This window comes from Hipposideros armiger, unplaced genomic scaffold (genome assembly GCF_001890085.2).
Source record: "Hipposideros armiger isolate ML-2016 unplaced genomic scaffold, ASM189008v1 scaffold_46, whole genome shotgun sequence".
NCBI classification, from domain to species: Eukaryota; Metazoa; Chordata; class Mammalia; order Chiroptera; family Hipposideridae; genus Hipposideros; species Hipposideros armiger.
Window position 1 is genome coordinate 375,310 of NW_017731396.1, and position 11,791 is coordinate 387,100.

The 11,791-nt window shown below is 49.7% G+C and overlaps 1 protein-coding gene across 8 annotated transcripts in view; it reads right to left on the reverse strand.

The window, feature by feature from the left end:
* The window catches only part of KAZN (kazrin, periplakin interacting protein), a 1,129,979-nt gene that overhangs the window by 25,747 nt on the left and 1,092,441 nt on the right, over positions 1–11,791 (reverse strand). The gene's annotated exons all lie outside the window — the stretch shown is intronic.

Genomic DNA, 11,791 nt, shown 5'->3' on the forward strand with positions numbered 1-11,791 from the left:
GAGAGAGAGAGAGAGAGAGAGAGAGAGAGAGAGAGAGAGAGAGAGAGAGAGAATGATAGAGAGGAGGGAAGAAAGACTCAAAGAGCGAGGCTTCAGGAGAGAAATTGTGCCACAGAAACAACAAACACAAAAAGATAAACAGGAAGAAGAAGGAGAGAGTGAGTGGAGGGTAGAGAGGGATGACAGATAAGTGGATAGCCCAAAAAAAAAAAAAAAAGCAAACTTCCTGCATAAGTGCAAACTTTCTTGAGTGTGATGTGTTTTCATGAGTGTGTGCGAGTTATTCTGTGGCTAACAGGCCTCAGGGCTGTGAGGGGAAGATGGCTTTTCAATTCAGCTTATTTATGGACTCCAGGCTCGAGGAATGCCAGAGGCCAAGCTGAGTTCATCTGAGCAAACCACACATTTTGGTTTCGGAGAAAAGACAGCTAGCTCTTCACCACCCCCACCTCCTTCACTCTACTGCCCAGGACTGAGCTCCAAGGAGATAGTGTGGCTGAAGGACTGAGGAGGGGGCAGGCTTTGGGGTTATAAACCATTAATTAAAGGCAATTTTCCCAAATGCAGGCATGATGGTGCCAGACTTGATGTCCAGGATTTCATCAATCCTGGCGTTTAGTTCCCCTCTGTCTCAGCCCTGAGAGTGGGAATAACTCATGTTTATAGCCAGGCGGCTCGGGGAGGGCTGCAGAGTTCAAGGGGCCGCCTGGGCCCTGGCAGAGTCTGAGGGGCCACCAAAAGGCAGATGCTCTGGATCCTTCTGAACACCGGGGGTTCTGGGGTGACTTTGGAAGTCACACACACATGCTTGTGCCACAAAACGCTGGTCGTTGATTACTGAGATTTCTCCACACTGGGCCTACAGGGGCAGTCCTGTTAGCCTGGCACAGGGGGTGGCAAACTATGGCCCGTGGGCCAAATTCAGCCCTATCCCTGTTTTTCTAAATGGCATGGTATTGAAACACAGCCTTGTCCATTTGTTTACACATGGCCTGAGGCTGCTTTCCTGCGACAGTGACAGAGCTGAGTGGTTGTGACAGCTTGGTCCAAAATCCTACAATGTTTACGATTTGGCCTGTTCCAGAAAATCCTTTTCAGAAAACCTGGAAGTGCTGAGGTTGGCACTGGACCGTGAGAGACCTGGGTCTGCTGCTTCCCAGCCAGATGACCTTAGGGAAGTGTTTTCTGTGTTCTCGGCCTCGCTTTCCCCACCTGTGAAATGGGGTGATGATGATGCCTAACCTCACAGGTCTGCGTGAGGACAACATGAGGGGATGTATGAGGTATGCGAAGTGCTCAGCTGGGTGTCTGGCAGGCAGCGGGTACTCTGGGACTGAGGGGGGCCCCTGGCCTCTGCAGGCTCATGTCACTTACAGTCGAGACCTGCTCTGTCCAAAACGGTAGCTACAAGCCACGTGTGGCTTTTTGGAGCACTGCTAATGTGGCTAGTCCACATTCAGAAGTGCTGACTGTATAAAAGACGCACTGGATTTGGAAGACTTTGCACACACACAAAAACATGTAAACTGCCTCACGAGTAATTTTTATACCAATCAAATATGGACATGATCATCTTTGGGGTAGAGTGGGTTAAATAAAATATATTATTACAATTCTTTCCACCTGTTTCTTTTTTACTTTTGAATGTGGCCACTAGAAAAATCTAAAATTACATAATGGGGCCTGCATTATAGTTTTCCTGGACAGAGTTGGCCTGGATGGAAGATTTTTGTTTGTTTGGTTGTTCTGTCATTTCATTCCCCGCTCCCCTCCCCGCCCCAGTGGGTTTGGAGGTTAGGCACCCTGTTTCTCTCATTTTAGTTCAGTAGTTCTCAAAGTGGGGTCCCTGAGCCAGTAGCATCAACAGCACCTGGGAACTTGCTAGAAATGAAAATTCGAGGAGCCCACCCCAGATTGCCTGAAACAGAAACTCTGGCGGTTGGGCCCAGCAATCTGTGTTTTAACAAGCCCCCTCTCCCCAGGTTATTCTGATCCGTGCTAAGGTTCTAGAACAGGGGTCAGCAAACTGCAGCTCGCGAGCCACATGCGGCTTTTTGGATATGTTCCATCTCAAAAGTTTGCTGACCCCTGGAAGAGCCAATTCTGTCTGTCACAACAATTTAAAAATGATTCGAGAGCCATAAATATATTTTTACATAATCGCCATTATGTGAATAATATCCTATAAAAATTTTATAAATGAAACTACAATATGATAGTTTTATTTTCATTTTCAATTTTACTTCAGAGTCACATGTATCTACTCAAAGAGCCGCATGTGGCTTGCGAACTGTAGTTTGCGGACCCCTGGCGGCTCTTCCGTCTCAAAAGTTTGCCGACCCCTGTTCTAGAATGATCACACTCTTTAATGTTTCCCCTTGGAAACTTCCATGCATATTTAGCTTAACAAAACCTAGCATTGATCATTATTGTAATACCCTCTCCTAAATAGTAAGATTATTTAAAACATATGAATTCTGACCACTCTTTCTGACTTACGCCCTACCATATCCAGTATTTTTAAATTCGGTCCTTTTAAAACACCCAACAATTTAGACATTGTCATCGTGATTATTTTTTGCTGATAATATTTGTTTAAAGTAATTTACCTACGTGTTTACCAATTTCTTTGTTCCTCATTTCTTCTTGTGTCTTAGAGCTTACTCCTAGGATACTTTTTCTTATGCCTGAAGAACATGATTTAAAAGTTCCTCTGATTGAGTGTTTTGATGATAAGCTCTTACAACTTTTGTTTATCTGAAAAGAAGTCTATATTTCACCTCTGTTCTTCAAAGAGCTTTGCTGGGTACACGGTTTTCGTTTGACAGTTATTTCCTTTTAGTGCTTTGAAGGCATTGCTCTGCTGTCTTCGCTCTTTCTTTTTGCTAAAGAGAAATCAGCTGTCAGTCTAATTGTTCTTCTGATAGCTGCTTTTAAGGTTTTCTGTTTGTCTTTGGTGTTCTGCAGTTTCATTATGATACAGCTAGATACGGATTTCTTTTTATTTATTCTGGTTGAAAAAAGTTGCGTTTCCTGTATCTGTGGGTTCATTGTTGGAATACCCTCGTCCATTATCTCTTAAAATATGACCTCTTCTCCATTCTCTCTTTGCTTCCTTCTGGGATTGGACTTTGCACTTTCTTCCCTATCTTGTAGCCTCGTACTGTCCAACAGAACTTACTGTGATGATGGAAATGTTGTATAATCTACACTGGGATTTATGACAGCTGTTAGCCACATGTGGTTATGAGAACCTAAAATGTGGCTGGCGCAACTGAAGAACTGAGTTTTAAATCCTATTTCATTTTAATTAATTCAAATATAGTTTACATTGCCGTATGTGGCTAGTGGCTATTGTAGTGGACCAGAAAGCACTAATTTCTCCTTCATGGTTTTCATCAACTTATCTCTCTGCATTGCATTCTTGGTAATCCACTTAGGCCTATTTTCCATTTTAAAAGTTCTCCCGTCAGCTATTTAGTCTGCTGTTGGACCCATTCTTTGATTTCTTTTAATGCTACCAACCATGTGTATTTCTAAAAGTTCTATTTGGTTCTTTTTCAAGTTTGCCTGGCCTTGTTAGACGGCCTGTTTTTGTTTGCTTATGTTTATGGTTTCATCATAAGTTTCCTTAAATATTGCATACACATTATTTTGTATTTAGTATTGATAATCACTGTATCTGAAAGGCCTTGGAGGACCTAAATTTGCTATTCATTTCTGCTGACTCTCATACATGCTAAGCTCACATTTTATCTTATGGGAGTCTCTAGGGTCTAACTAGCAGATGCTTGCCTCCAGACAGGATGACATGGCCTCTGCTGAGGGCGGGGGGTGGCGGTGGGGGTGGGGAGGTAGGAAGTGGATAGAACACCTGGGAGCAGGGACCGCTTCATTTCCCTTAGGAGGGCCCTGGGAGACAAGCGGGTCTCAAGTTCTAGTCCTTCGCTTTGTCACCCTCCAATGCTTGCTCCCCTGTGAACAGTTTTGATGTCGGCGTCAGACCCCCTTTTTTGCATTTGGTTATCACTCACTGCTCCTATTCTGGTATTATTAGCTCACAGCTTTCTGTTTTTGGATGGGGGTGACTGGGGATGTCCCCTAACTTTTGGTGAGGCCAGCAATGCACAACAGAGTGTGTTTTATTCCAGATTGAGTGGTTTTGTAGAGGGTGGCCCTTCAGAGTCTGTGCCCTCCCCACTGTCCCAAGTGGACATTCTTCTTGCTACGGGCACTGCCCACCCAGCACTCTTTGTGTTCTGCTGGCACTGCCGGTGTATGGCCCTGTCCATCTGCCCTGCCACAAAGGGAGTCCCTGGGTCAGTGGTCAAATCTATGCATCTCTTCATCAGCCAGGCCTCGTTGATGGCAATGCTTAATGCCACTAGTGGTGGTAAAAGCCCAAGCTACGGGAAAGGGATGGACTCTACCGTTTTGGTTTAAAATTGCATCTACCCAGATGCCTCTTCTGTTCAACATCCTTCACTGGCTTCCTGGACAAAACCCAAGTTCCGTGCATGACCAGGCTGTGTGTGACCCAGCCCTGCGACTCTGCCAACTGTCTCAGTCCTCCCCCTTCCCTCGGCACCCTGGGCCTCTTGGACTCCCCAGCACTCCTGCCTCCCACACCCATCTCCAATGTCCTGTACCTGCGGCCCTTTCTGCCTGAAAGGTGGCCTGCTGCTGTCTTCTCTGCCCGGTGAACTCCTATGAAGCCTTCAAGGCTCTGTTTAAATGTTGCCTCTTCCAGGGAACCCTTCTCTGCCGTAGTGTAGACCAGTCACCCTTTGCAACACACACACACACTCACATGCTCACACATGCCCCGATCAACCCAGGTCATGGCTGCACTGCACTTCTCACAGCTGAAGTTCAGGGCTGTGTAATTCTTTTATTAGCGCCTGTGCCTTCTGCTAGACTGCAGACTGGATGAGCACAGGAACTGGGCCTGCCTTTCCTCCCTGGGTATCTCCGGTACCGAGCAAAGGCTAAACCAGTGCTGCACTGGTAAATGTTATAACAACGGGCTCTTGTATTTGAAAAACCTGCTTTGGCGTGTGGCCTTTGTTTTGCCCACCTCTGTGGTGTAAATTCACCCACCATGGCTGGTTGCAGTTACCAACACGAAGCCATTGGACATGGACGTGGGAATCAGTTCACGTGCCTGGATGAGCCAGCTCGCGAGCCCACTGCTGCCTGGCACGGAAGTTGCTCTATGGGTTTTGGTCAAAAGAAGACAGACAGGCAGGGAGGTGAGGAGGGCGGGAGGAGACCTCGGTTTCAAGGCTCATCTCCTGCCCACCCACCTCCTTTCGGCCACATCAAGCTGCCTGTTTCCTCCAACGCACCACGTGGTCTTATTCCTGTTTCTCTATGGAGGACCCCTCGACCTTGGCACTGCTGAATGGCATTTGGGCCGGATCGTTCTCTGTCATGGGGGCCGTCCTGTGCACTGAGGGATGTTGAGCAGCATTCCTGGCCTCTACCTACTAGATTCCAGTGAGCACGCAGTGTGGCTGCTCCCAGCACCCTATCCTTCTGCCCTGGGCCCCTCTGTTCTTAGACCAGCCCTGCCCGGGCAGCCAACTATGGTCAAACTCCCTGCCCTTGGCCAGTGGCAGGGGAGCCCCTGTCAGCACTTTTCAAGCCAAAAGCCAAATTCTTATTTTTTTTAAACACTTCATTATAATGTGAAAAAGTGACACTTTGTGGCCTGATAGCAGCAGCTACATTGGGTGGAGATGCTTTGCTTGAGCTCAGTCACAACGCCTATGAAATACGTGCAAAAGACGGGCCTTGGAGCACGGGTCAATGGGACCAGACAACGGAGATTTAAACAGCATCAAGTCATTAGCCGTGTAGCTGCTGGGGCGACAGCAGGACCCCAGGTGGGCCCTGCCACCGACATGCAGCACCCCTGACCCCAGGGCCAAGCAGGCCCTGAGCTGAAAAGCTGGTGGGTTCAGAAATGAGTGTGGACCCTCTAATGTCCAGCTTTCCAGGAGGGAAGGGCGGGGGGCCCCTGACGAGATGGGCGCCTGTGGGGGGAGCCCAAGGCATGTCAGGGCTGGATGGGCCCACAGGGAGCACCCGCCTGGAGGTGGTAGAGCTGGTGGCCTGGACACAAATTGGGGCGTGGACTCCCCCCCCCCCCCGCTTAAGGACACTACATTTAAAACAAATTCGTTGCCCATCTTAAAGAACTGGGGTGGCTGACAGGACATTTGGGGTTTCTCTTGAAAAATCAAGCGCTCTGGAGCCCAGCTGGGGCTGCTGCTTTTAGACAGGGGCGAGTGCCATCCTGCCGCCCTGCGGCCCCCACACACCCACTTCATGGACTCTCCTGAGGCCTCTGGGTTGGAGACCTAGTGGGAATGAGGCGTGTAAGTGCCCGCACGGGGCTGGCTTGTGAGAGTGCTCACAGAGGAAGGTCCTGGCCACCGTCCCCCACAACACTCTGCAGTGGGGTCGTTAGGCCTGATCTAAAACAGCAGCTGGTGAAAGTCATCCCAGCTTGCACCGGGAGGCCTCACTGTCCTGACAGCTAATGCTTGCCTGGTGCTCTACGATTCATGGGTGAGAGCGCACTGCATCCTCCCGTGAGGTGGACATGAGGGTCCCAGGGGCCCATTTTACAGACGGGAAAATCAGCTCAGAAACGCCCATCAGCTGTGTACACAGGGCACACCCGGGCCCCAAGGCCTGTGCTTTATATCATCGGCCCACGCATCCTCTCCCATGAGTCTCCTACAGCACTGAGGCAAGCAGCTGCAGTGTGCCAGACACTTCTATCCATCGTCATTTCACCTTTGTAACAGCCCTAAGAGATAGGTGGTTTTATCTCCGCTTTACAGAGTGGGAAACTGAGGCTCAAAGGGACTAAGCGACTGGCATAGGGTGACACAGCTAAGAGACTAAATCCAAAGAGCTGGCTCCAAAGCCCGGGTCTTTCCTTGACACCCCTCCCTGTATTGCTTGGTTTCTTAATCAGTTCTCCTGGGTCCAGGTTGTCACTCAAATGAGTTTGTGTTTCTTGCACATACGTGAAAAGACCTAGGGAATTTGGGAGTGGGTCACACCCCCGAGTGGCAATCGGTTTATGGACAGCCCTCACATTCCCTCTGCCTTGCAGAGAGCCTCCCCCGCTGTCCCTAGAGCTCTGGTCCGTGTGGTGACAGCTGTTAGAGGGGGCCTTCTTCCTCCTTACCCGTGTGCCCCCAACCACAGATTCCATGCAACCCCCAGAGACATCGGCTTCCTAACAAGGAAGGATGCTGGAACTGTGCAGGCCTGGAGCCAATTTGGATGTGACTCTGACATCCCTGGCTTGTCCCAGGGAAGCAATTAGGCAGCTCAGAGCTGGCGGAGTGACAGAGCAGGTGGAGCCAGATGTCCTGTTGGGATGGCATGCCCATTTCTCTCCTCGCCCCAGGGTCCTGTGGCAATGGGCTTGGCCCCTCTGTCTACACCTGGGACCTGGGACGGCAGCAAAATGAATACCCCGGGGCTGGCATTTCTTAGCCGATTTGCTAAGATCCTTCTGCCTTCAGCAGATGCTACACTCTGACTCAGGTTCTTTCTGAGCAAAGGGGAATGCTCACATAGAGGTCTAGAGTCCACCTGGCCTTGAACCCAGCTCACCTCAGTTCTTAAGGAACGCAGGAATCCCACACGAGCCACCGGGACTTTCCATGGCTAAACGATGTCAGAAACGTGGTGTGCTTAGCGATCGCCAAAGAACTACTGACTTAGGACCTCCAAGCACAGAATAAAGTGGGCTGAAGAAGTCACCTGTCCTAGTATTTCCCAGAGGGTGCTCCATGGAACTAGATAAAAAGACATTGTTCTGTGGTCAATCAAGTTTGGGAAACAGGTGGAAAAAAGTGAAATATTCTTCTTCACTGAAGAACTTGTTAGAGCCTTGGAAAGCTAATGGGTTGTGTCGATCCCTAAGGGTTGGACACACCATGCATTGTTTCCAAAACTTATTGACCAAGGATTTTTCTTTTTCCAGCTGAATCTTGTGGTCTGTGGGAGCTTGGAGCCTTGGCCTAGGAGTCAGGAGGCCTGGGTTCCAGAATCGGCTCGGCCACTGCTTGGCTGTGGGCAAGTCCTTCCTGCAATATGAGGGCAATGGGGGAGAGGCCACTGCGAGCCCTCTCAGCTCTGAAACTCTTGCTTCTCCTGGTCCTATACCTGGGCTGGCCCTGGCAGCTTGGGCGAGGGCTGAGCTTATCCAGGCTTCAGTCTTCCCATCTGTACAAAGGGCCCTGTTCTGCCTATCTCACAGGGCTGGTGTGAGGCTGAAATAAGATCACTGTCATCATTGTCACAATCTCATTATCATCCTCATTGTGGCTAACATTTATTGCAGCCTGAGCTAAGCCTTTTAGATGTAGTAACTCATTTCATCCTTGCAGCCTCCCTCTGACAAAATCTTATTGTCCCTAGTGTACAGTTAAGGAAACTGAGGCACAGACAGCCAGGTTAAGGAAGTTGACTAAGGCTACCAGGTAACAAATGCCAGGACTGAGATTTGAACCCAGAGTCTGTGCAGAATCTATACTCTTAACCTTGACCCTAGTCTGTCTGTAAAAGAGCGCTGTGTAGACTGTAAAGAGCTGTGACCTGGGAGGGGCATTGTTCAATGGAGTCACACTATAGTTCATCCAGGGGACATGCTTGGCCTCTTGGGAGGGTCTCTGGCCCTTGACTTGCAGGCTTTCAGAACCTGGGGGGCCCATGACCAGCCCTTGCTTTCCTGTTCTGCCAGGGTTGAGGAGGGAGAGGGCCTGAGTTACCTCTCTCTGATGGGGAGAAGGGGTGAGTGGGGAAGTCTGGGGGACCCCATGGAGAGTGACTTTTCTACAATGGGTGGGGGGTGGAGGGGTGGGCAGGGGGAGGCCTGAGGCACCCCTGTCTCCTCTTGTCCTGGAGGCCCTGGGGAGCTCATCCCTTTCATCCCTTGCAGAGCCTTCGTTCACATGCAATCATATCTATAATATAAATCAAAGCTTTGGGCTGAAGGGCAGCGACTGTGCCAGGGGAGCTGGCTTAGGACACCAGGGATTTGTAAGACTCCACAGGCCACAGGAAGGTTAACCAATGCCCTGGTCTGTTTTAGAGGGAGGCTGAGGCCCAGAGAGGGAGACCAACTTGCCCGTGGTCACACGGTGAGTCCTTGGCCAAATGGGGCACCAGGAGTCCAGAGCCAGGCTCAGAGCTCCTGACTGCACTGGACTGAGGACAGTGGGTGTCTGGGGTGGAGAAGGCTAAGCCTCCTCAGGAGACTTCTGGGCAGAGCCCGACTGGGCCCCTCGGCTGCGGCTCCACCCTACTCTGCTCCCCAGATCACGAGTTTGGAAGCGTTGCTCCCAATTTAGGGCTCATCATCCAGTGTCCATGGGCCACCATTGGCCCTAGGCCAAGGCCAGCAGGCGCCCAAATGCTCAGTGGAGGTCTCAGTCAGCCACAGGTCAGGCGAACTTTGAGACGGTGGACGTCATACTCAGAAATTGGACGTCACCCAGTGTGACTCCAGCCCCCACCACTTCCTGGCTGTGTGCCTCTAGGAAAATCGGGGAATCTCTCTGTGACTCTAATCGGGGTACTGCTGCAGGCTTCTGGGGCTGCCCAGGGGGCAGCAGATACTCATACTGTGCCAGTCCCCTTTGCTCTGCTCAGTGGGGCCCAGTAAGGCCCTTGGCCACCAGCTGCCTTGGGGGCAGCCTGGGGTCTTGCTTGAGTGTGGTTGAGACTGCAGCCCTGCCTATTAATTCTTTCAGCAGCTACGGCAGCCTCTTAAGGGACCTCTGAGGAACCCCTAAGGGTTCCATTGAACACAGTTTGCAAACTCCTATTATTTCAATTTTATTTTTCTCTGTGGGGTGGAGACACTGAGCCTCAAACAGCTAGGCTGCACAGAGCTTGGCTAGTGAGGCTTTCTTAGGTTCTCTGAGACTTCCTGTCGATCAGCTGTCTCTGGGAGAGAACGTGGGGGCCTGTGGCTGATCAGAGACTATGTGGCCCAATTACTGAGAACGGGAACTCAAAAGCCAGACTGCTGGAGTGGAATCCCAGTTCTGCCTCATCCTAGCTGTGTGACTTTGGGCAAGAACTTCACCTCTCTGTGCCTTGGTTTGTTCATCTATAAATGGGGACAATAACAGTATTGATCTTGGAGGGTTGCTGGAAGTGTTAGATGAGTGAATATCTGCAGAGTTCGAGGCATATCCGGCTGTCAGACCAGGCCGGCTCTGGGCTCTGACACATGTCTCCTTATAAATGTGCCACCCCAGGGTGACCCTTGGGGGTTCAGTCTCAAGAACCCAGTCTTGGGCAGCCTAATTGCTTCTCGCAGTCTAAATTTGCCTGTGCTACCCACAGCAGAGAGTACGTTTCTACTGGACTTGACGAAGACAGAATGCTGTCAGGGCTGGTGGGTTCTAGGTGCAAATGCCTCAAACCCTCCCTGTTCTAAGGCAGACAAGCCTAGTTTTCTCCAAAGCAACAATGGAACTTTAGTTGGACTCTGAGGACAGACATTGTGCACAGCTGGAGGGATGTCAGATTCAAACAGCCTGATGCTCTGACTTTTTCCCTGGGAAGAAATTTTGATCCATTCACTTTTGGGCTAAAGATGTGAGTCAAGCTGCTTACACACTTTTCCCATCCCTCTGGTTGAACTTACATCTACTCATGTGACAGGGAACGCAAACTGTGCGCCCAGTCCTTTCCAGGTTCCAAAACACATTCAGCTTTCATGTCTGAGCCTGTGGGGGGGGGGGAAGGTTATTATACCCATTTCAAAGATGAGGACACTGAGGCTCATGGGATAAACAATTGCTTAAAATCAGATGCAGGGCCAGAGCTGGAGCTGTTATCCAGGCATGGCCTGGCCCTACTCATAGGCTGCAAAGTCCAGATGGAGCATGACATGCAATTTTATAGATTCTGTTATTTTGGTGCAATTCACTGCTACTTCCTGGTAACCCATTAAGAAAGCAATCACGGATTTCTAAAACCTGAAACTCAGGAACACAAACAAGCGGTCAGCTAGTGTTTTCCGGGGACTCTGATTCGGAAACATGGCTGCTGCACTTAGCCTGGCCATGTCCCAAGCCTCCCCTGGGGACGTGCTAGGTGATTCAAGTCCTGCCATTTTCAGGAGGAATACATCAAGGTTTTCAGTTGCTGCTATTCTTGCTTCTAAAGATCACTCCTCGGGATCATTTTCTCATGGGGTTGGTTTGTTGGGGATGGTGGGCACAGCCCTGCAGAGTACAGGGCTTCATATTAGCGTATTTTTCAGTAACAGGGCTTTAAGACACTAGGCAGTGGTAGTTCAAGTTTGAATTATCTGTGCCCGAGCTGCAAGTTTTATTCTCAATTTGCCTGTACGGTGACACTTCATCGGTGATGTGCTATGACTTTGATATTTAAACAACTTCTAACATACAGTCGAGATCAAGCTCCTGAGTTGCTTTTAAGTTTCTTTTGTCATATAAAATAATGAACCTATCCTTCTATCAGATAAAGTTAATTGTATGTATTCCCTCTTGATTCTTCATTTCCACCAGGTTTTTTCCACTGGGAAGTGGGAACAGGTGGGAGGGAGGGGCCATGGCACGCTTTGTCCCACCCAGGGTGGGGCTTTGGGTTGAAAAACCTTACGAGCCATTTGTTCAGAGCAGATGGGCTATGGGTGGGATGCTGGTGAGGCCTGTTTTGTGAAAATGCAGGTTTTTGGTGTGAGGGCTCATAAGTAGTTTTCAACTCCTATTGTCAAAGG